Source organism: Apium graveolens, chromosome 7, assembly GCF_009905375.1.
Source record: "Apium graveolens cultivar Ventura chromosome 7, ASM990537v1, whole genome shotgun sequence".
NCBI classification, from domain to species: domain Eukaryota; kingdom Viridiplantae; phylum Streptophyta; class Magnoliopsida; order Apiales; family Apiaceae; genus Apium; species Apium graveolens.
This window is the reverse complement of record NC_133653.1, coordinates 213,232,731-213,240,391: the sequence shown is the minus strand read 5'-3', so window position 1 is coordinate 213,240,391 and position 7,661 is coordinate 213,232,731. Positions and strand designations below refer to the sequence as shown.

The window sequence follows — 7,661 nt, the reverse complement described above, 5'->3', positions numbered from 1 at the left end:
TATGTAGTTTATTTTTGTTTTTTTTGTTTAAGATTAGATTAATAGTATAATTTTGTTTAGACCGGCCCAGGTGAATATTATATATTATTTTGTTTAAACCAAGACCATTCGACATTTTATATTTCTATTTTTATTTATATAATTCTAGTGTGAATATTAATCTATTTATTAGAGTGATTTATTTTAAATATCAATATAATTACGATGACCAAACCGACTACAAACCAAACTATCATTGTTTCGTCTTTAATATAATAATATAGATAATATAGAAGATAGATATATAATTAACATATATTAAAAAGAATTGTCCAATATTTTTTTGGAGAAAGATTTGTTTTAACATGTTTTACTTAAAAAAGGTATAGATTAAAAAGAATTGTCAAAAATATTTGTAGAGAAAAAGTTGTTTTAGTTGGTGAAAATAAAAAAAGCAACATATTTACTTATAAAGGTAATTGGTTAGATATTAATCAAGTAAGGGAAATTGAGTAAAATATTAAATTTTTTAAAGAAAAGGCAATTATGTAATTGAAGGAAGTACCCCAAAGTTTTGAATTTTATATAATAATATAGATAGATAAATAATTCGACTTAAAAATTATATAAAATAAATATTTTTACTGTGGACCCCTACAAAATATATTCACGACAACTACTGGTTAGTGCTTGATAAGTGGCATTTTATACCACTTCGAACGACTTATAATAGCTAAAATTGATGTCTTGAAATCAAGTATTTTGTGTATTTGATGCATTTTTCTAGTGTTTGTGCATTTCAGGGTATTACTTGCATTTGTGGAGAGATTTCATCAAGAATAAGCTCTGGCATGTGTTTGACATTGCAAGTGGGAAAATAGGAGCAGAATGCAGCAAAGAACGGGAGCAAAAACAGAGTTTTTTCCAGAAGGGGTCTGAGCGCCCGCTCAGCTCTGCTGAGCGACCGCTCAGGAAGCTGAGCGCCCGCTCAGGATTGCTGAGCGCTCAGCTTCCTGAGCGGCCGCTCAGGGACGTAAATTTAAATTATTATTTTTAGACTCCTAATTCTGTTGAGCTTCCAACTTCTGAGATAACTGGGTTTTGTGGGACTCCTATATAAGTAGTTTTCAGAGACGTTTCACGTGTGTTGAATAGTAGTATTAATCGAGGAGCGAGGAGATAAGGAAGAAGACCGTTTTAGCACATCGCAACGAAGATGAAGCATATTTTCTTGTGATTCTTTATTTCGTTGTAACGTTGGATGCTAGTTTTCTTTACTTTGAACCTATTTACTCTTGTGACGTACTCTGGTTTAATATAAGTAGTTTTAGTTATTATTCTCGTGTGTTATTATCATGTTTTCATATGAACCCATGGTGACGATGAGTTCAATCATGGGCTAATCGTGATCATGGGGTCGTAACGGATTTGCTATGGAATTCTTTAGTTAGTTGTTTATTACCTTAGTGTGTGATGATTGTATGATATCTAGTATTGGTTGTGCTTATTCGTCTTATGTGCGTCGCAAACATATAAGATAGGGTGTTAATCTCTTGTGAAGCGACGATGAATCTTGAGATTTAGAACTTGCCATGCTAGCATAGGTTCATGTATGTGTATGCATGATTAGTGGGTATCTCTAACCGTTTTACTTGCCCTGTGTAATCATAAGGAATAATTTGTGCTTAAATCGTTATGTTGTCAAATTCTGTAGACATATAGGGTCTCAACATAATTGATGCCTATTCAACTTCTGTCTTAATTGTGGATGCTTGGTAGAATGGTATTAGTACAACGAAAGTTGGCTTGTATCAGTTTCGTGTTGTTCGATTAATATCATCACCGTTACATGCTAAGGGTAATAATGATAACTATTGAAGGAAGTAGTAATGAAGTTCTGATCTCATGTGTGTTTAATATTGTTAATTCAAGTATCAATTAAGTGTTAATTTTCATAGTTAATTATAGTTAATACTTAGTTAATCAATTCTAAGTGTTATTGTCTTGACATTGGGAAGTACTTATACATTGGTGAGTGAGTGTTAATTGAACATAATTAGTCTGAGTCTCTGTGGGAACGAACTAGAAAGTATTCTATATTACTTGCGAACGCGTATACTTGCGTGAATATTAGCGTGTGTTTTCGCCCTAACAAGTTTTTGGCGCCGCTGCCGGGGACTCGGCGTTTTTGTTTAGTTTATGTACTTACCATCAGTGGTCATTAGGACTCATCGATTAAAACTTGTTACTTATTGTTTCCGGTTGTGTTTCAGGTACTTTAACGAGCGTTTATGCAAACACTTTCTCGTACTCGCAAGAGGACTTTAGATACGGCTGAGGAGACAGACGAAGTTATTGGTAATCCGGAAAAGATAGATTTTGAAGATTCGAATACAGAAAGTGAGCAGAAAGAACCAGTAATCATGGGTGATCGTATAGTTCCGGCATATCCAGCTCTTATGGACTTTTCTCGGCCTAAAATTGATGACATTTAGTCAAGCATCCTTCACCCGACTATTCAGGCTAACACTTTTGAAATCAAGCCGGGCACTATTCAGATGGTGCAGAACTCTGTTTCTTTTGGAGGTGCTGCTTCTGAAGATCCCAACATGCACATCAGGAATTTTGTCGAGATCTGTAGTACTTTCAAATATAATGGTGTGACTGATGAGGCTATCAAGCTGAGGCTTTTCCCATTCTCACTGAGGGATAAAGCTAAGGACTGGTTATATTCTGAACCATCACTACTTGGCAAGATCTTGCACATAAGTTTCTGGTGAAGTTCTATCCAATGGTGAAGACTGCGGCTATGAGGAGTGCTCTTACTCAGTTTGTGCAGCAGCCTACAGAATCCATGTACGAAGCTTGGGAACGCTACAAGGAGATGTTGAGAAAGTGTCCACATCATGGTATGCCTGATTGGATGGTGATCACTGGTTTCTATAATGGTTTGGGGGCCCAATCTCGGTCCATGCTCGATGCAGCAGCTGGAGGTGCCTTGTAGGCCAAAAGCGATACTGAGGCTTATAATCTTATTGAGACTATGGCTGCAAATGAGCATCAGAACCCAACTCAATGGATGATGCCTGGGAAGGTAGCAAGTATTCTGGAAGTTGATGCAGCTACAGCTATTACAGCGCAGCTCCAAGCGCTGTCTATGAAGGTCGATTCTTTAGCCACCTATGAAGCCAATCAGATAGCTATGGTCTGTGAGCTTTATGCAGGTTCTCATGCTACGGATCAGTGTTCTCTTGTTAATGAATCTGTTCAGCATGTGAACAATTATCAGCGACCGCAACAGCCCGTGCCAGCTACTTATCATCCTAACAACAGAAATCATCCAAATTTCAGCTGGAGTATATTAGAATGCTATTCTGCAACCATATCAGCAAAGCGTAAGTAAACAGTTTAATCCACCTGGATTCCAGCAACCACAATATTATGCTCAAAGGAAATCATATCCTCAACAAGGAGGTGCAGCTCCACCTTCTAGTGCTGATTTTGAGGAACTTAAGCTGTTGTGTAAAAGTCAGGCTATTTCTATCAAGACCTTGGAAAATCAAATCGGTCAAATAGCCAATACAGTGCTCAATCGTCAACCTGGCATACTTCCCAGTGATACTGAAGTGCCAGGCGGAAAGGAAGCGACAGGCAGAAAGGAAGCGAAAGAGCAAGTCAAGGCTATTACCTTAAGGTCTGGAAAAGTTGCTGATGCTGAAAAAGCAAAAGACGAAGAAGCAGAAGTTAGCAAAGAAGAGAAGCAAAAGGAGAAAGTGGCAGAACCAAGGAAGACTACTGTTGAACACACTCTGCCTGAGGGTAATATAGGGGAGAAACAGCTCTATCCTCCACCACCTTTCCCTAAGAGATTACAACAACAAAAGCTGGATAAGCAGTTTGGTAAGTTTTTGGAGGTGTTCAAGAAACTTCACATCAATATACCTTTCGCTGAGGCGCTGGAGCAAATGCCTAGTTATGCGAAATTTATGAAGAGTATTCTTTCAAGGAAGGTGAAACTGGATGACCTTGAGACCGTTGCTCTAACGGAAGAGTGCAGTGTTGTGCTGCAACAAAAATTACCTCCAAAGCTTAAAGATCCAGGTAGCTTCACCATTTCTTGCACCATTGGCAAGTTGTCTTTTGACAAATGCCTGTGTGATTTGGGAGCAAGCATCAATTTGATGCCGTTGTCTATCTTCAAAAAGTTGACTTTGCCTGATCCAAAGCCCACCTACATGTCTCTACAATTGGCTGATCGTTCTATTACATACCCACAAGGCATAGTGGAGGATATGCTAGTAAAGGTGGATAAGCTCTTCTTTCCTGCAGACTTTGTTAATTCTAGATTTCGAGGAAGATAAGAAGATTCCCATAATCTTGGGGAGACCATTCTTGGCTACAGGCCGTACCTTGATAGATGTGCAGAAAGGTGAACTTACTATGAGGGTGCAGGATCAGGATGTGACATTCAATGTATTCAAAGACATGAAATTCCCTACAGAAGATGAGGAGTGCTTAAAGGTGGATTTGATTGATTCCGCGGTTACTTCAGAACTTGATCATATGCTAATGTCTGATGCATTAGAGAAAGCCTTAGTGGGGGACTTTGACAGTGATGATGAGGATGGAAATGAGCAACTACAATATCTAAATGCTTCTCCTTGGAGGCGCAAGCTAGACATGCCGTTTGAATCTCTTGGTACTTCTGACCTCAAAAATGCTGAAGGAAAGCTCAAACCATCTATTGAGGAAGCACCTACCTTGGAGCTTAAACCATTGCTTGAACACTTGAGGTATGCTTTTTTAGGTGATGCATCTACTTTACCTGTTATTATTGCATCTGACCTTTCAGGTGGTGAGGAGGACAAGCTCCTGAGGATCTTGAGAGAATTCAAATCGGCTATCGGATGGACTATAACAGACATCAAGGGGATCAGCCCTTCATACTGCTTGCATAAAATTCTGCTAGAGGAAGGTAGTAAGCCGACTGTTGAGCAACAACGAAGACTTAATCCTATCATGAAAGAAGTGGTGAAGAAAGAAATTCTGAAGTGGCTGGATGCAGGAATCATTTATCCAATTTCTGGAAATTCTTGGGTGAGCCCCATGCAATGTGTACCTAAGAAATGAGGTATTACTGTGGTAGCAAATGAGAAGAACGAGCTCATTCCCACTCGAACAGTCACAGGATGGAGGGTATGCATGGATTACAGAAAGTTGAATAAGGCCACGAGGAAGGATCACTTCCCTCTTCCATTTATTGATCAGATGCTTGACATGTTGTCCGATCATGAGTATTATTATCTTCTGGATGGCTATTCGGGGTATAATCAGATTTGTATTGCACCAGAGGATCAAGAAAAGACTACCTTCACTTGTCCATTTGGCACGTTTGCTTTTCACAGAGTTTCGTTTGGCTTATGTGGCGCACCAACCATTTTTCAGAGATGTATGATGGCTATATTCTCTAATATGATTGGAAATAATGTAGAGGTGTTCATGGATGACTTCTCCGTCTTTGGACATTCGTATGATGAATGTTTGAATAATCTTCGTGTGGTGCTCAAAAGGTGTGTGGAAACTAATTTGGTGCTCAATTGGGAAAAATGTCACTTTATGGTGCGTGAAAGCATTATTCTTGGGCATAAGGTCTCTAGCAAGGGTCTTGAGGTGGACAAAGCCAAGGTGGGAGTCATTAAAAATCTTCCACCACCTATTTCTGTGAAAGGAATCCGTAGTTTTCTTGGTCATGCGGGGTTTTATCGGCATTTCATCAAGGACGTTTTGAAGATATCTAAGCCGTTGTGCAACTTGCTTGAGAAAGATGTGCCTTTCAAATTTGATGATGAATGCTTGACGGCATTCGAGACTCTCAAGAAGAGTTTGATAACCGCACCAGTTATTACAGCACCTGATTGGACAAAGCCTTTTGAGATGATGTGTGATGCGAGTGATTATGCGGTGGGCACAGTTCTTGGGTAGCGCAAGAATAATCTCTTTCATGTGGTCTACTATGCTAGTAAGACTTTAAATGGAGCTCAAATGAACTACACCACTACTGAGAAGGAGCTCTTGGCTATAGTCTTTGGTTTCGAAAAATTTCGATCTTATTTGCTTGGGACAAAGGTGAAAGTGTTCACTGATCATGCGACCATTCGCTATTTGGTTTCCAAGAAGGATTCGAAGCCTAGACTCATCCGTAGGGTGCTCTTGTTACAAGAATTTGAGTTAGAGATCAAGGATCGAAAAGGTACTGAGAATCAAGTAGCTGACCATCTCTCTAGATTGGAGAATCCCGAGTCTACTTCACATGAGAAGACATTGATCAACGAATCTTTTCCGGATGAGCAGTTGTTCACAGTTCAGGAGGAAGAGCCATGGTTCGCAGATATTGTGAACTATCTTGTCAGCAATATAATGCCTCCTAATATGAATACAGCTCAAAAGAAGAAATTTCTGTATGAGGTGAAGTGGTATATGTGGGATGAACCGTATTTATTTAGACAGGGAGCTGACCAGATCATCAGGAGATGTATCCCATTCTGTGAGACGGAGGGGATATTACGAGACTGCCACGCCACAGTTTATGGTGGACATTATGGTGGTGAGAAAATGGCAGCTCGTATTCTGCAAGCAGGTTTTTTCTGGCCTACTTTGTTTAAGGATGCTCATCAGTTCGTTTTAAGGTGTGACCGTTGCCAAAGAGTGGGGAATCTTACGAGGAAGGATGAGATGCCGCTAAATGTGATGCTTGAAGTCGAGGTCTTTGATGTTTGGGGAATCGATTTCATGGGACCATTTGTCTCGTCCTGCAATAATCAGTACATCTTGCTGGCAGTCGATTATGTCTCAAAATGGGTAGAAGTCACAGCTCTGCCGACAAATGATGCAAAGGTAGTGTTAAATTTTCTTCATAAGCAGATTTTCATAAGGTTTGGAACGCCACGTGTAATCATAAGTGATGAGGGGTCGCATTTCTGCAACCGTAAGTTCATTTCTATGATGCAGCGCTACAATGTGAATCATCGTGTTGCTACTGCCTATCATCCACAAACGTATGGTTAAGCGGAAGTGTCTAATAGAGAGATCAAGCGCATTCTAGAGAAAGTTGTTTGTCCGTCAAGGAAGGATTGGTCTTTAAAGCTCGATGAAGCTGTTTGGGCTTACAGAACAGCATACAAGACTCCACTTGGGATGTCCCCGTTTCAACTTGTGTATGGTAATGGATGTCATTTACCTGCGGAGCTTGAGCATAAAGCCTATTGGGGGTTGAAGAAGTTGAACCTTGATCTAGATGCAGCTGGTAAGAAGCGAATGCTTCAGTTAAATGAACTTGATGAATTTCGACTCCAAGCGTACGAGAACAAAAAAATGTACAAGGAAAAAGTGAAAAGGTGGCATGACAGGAAGCTACATCATAAGTCATTTGTGCCGGGCAGCAAGTTCTTTTATTCAACTCTCGTCTCCGACTTTTTCCTGGAAAGTTGAAATCAAGGTGGTCTGGACCTTTTATTGTCAAAACTGTGTTTCCACATGGAGCGGTGGAGATTTTTGAGAATGATCCGGGCCAAGCATTCAAGGTTAATGGTCAGCGTTTGAAGCATTACTATGGGGACACGACAAACCGGGAAGTGGTTAGTGCAGTTTTATTGCCAACTTGAGTAAGGTACGCTACGTCAAGC

The 7,661-nt window shown here is 39.8% G+C and overlaps 1 non-coding gene across 1 annotated transcript; it reads right to left on the bottom strand.

Moving 5' to 3' along the window:
* Positions 1-2,785: 2,785 nt before the first annotated feature.
* LOC141675917 (small nucleolar RNA R71) lies at positions 2,786-2,892 on the bottom strand. The gene has a single exon (XR_012556543.1). It is a non-coding gene; the product is annotated as a small nucleolar RNA R71 (small nucleolar RNA).
* Between the last annotated feature and the right edge of the window lie 4,769 nt (positions 2,893-7,661).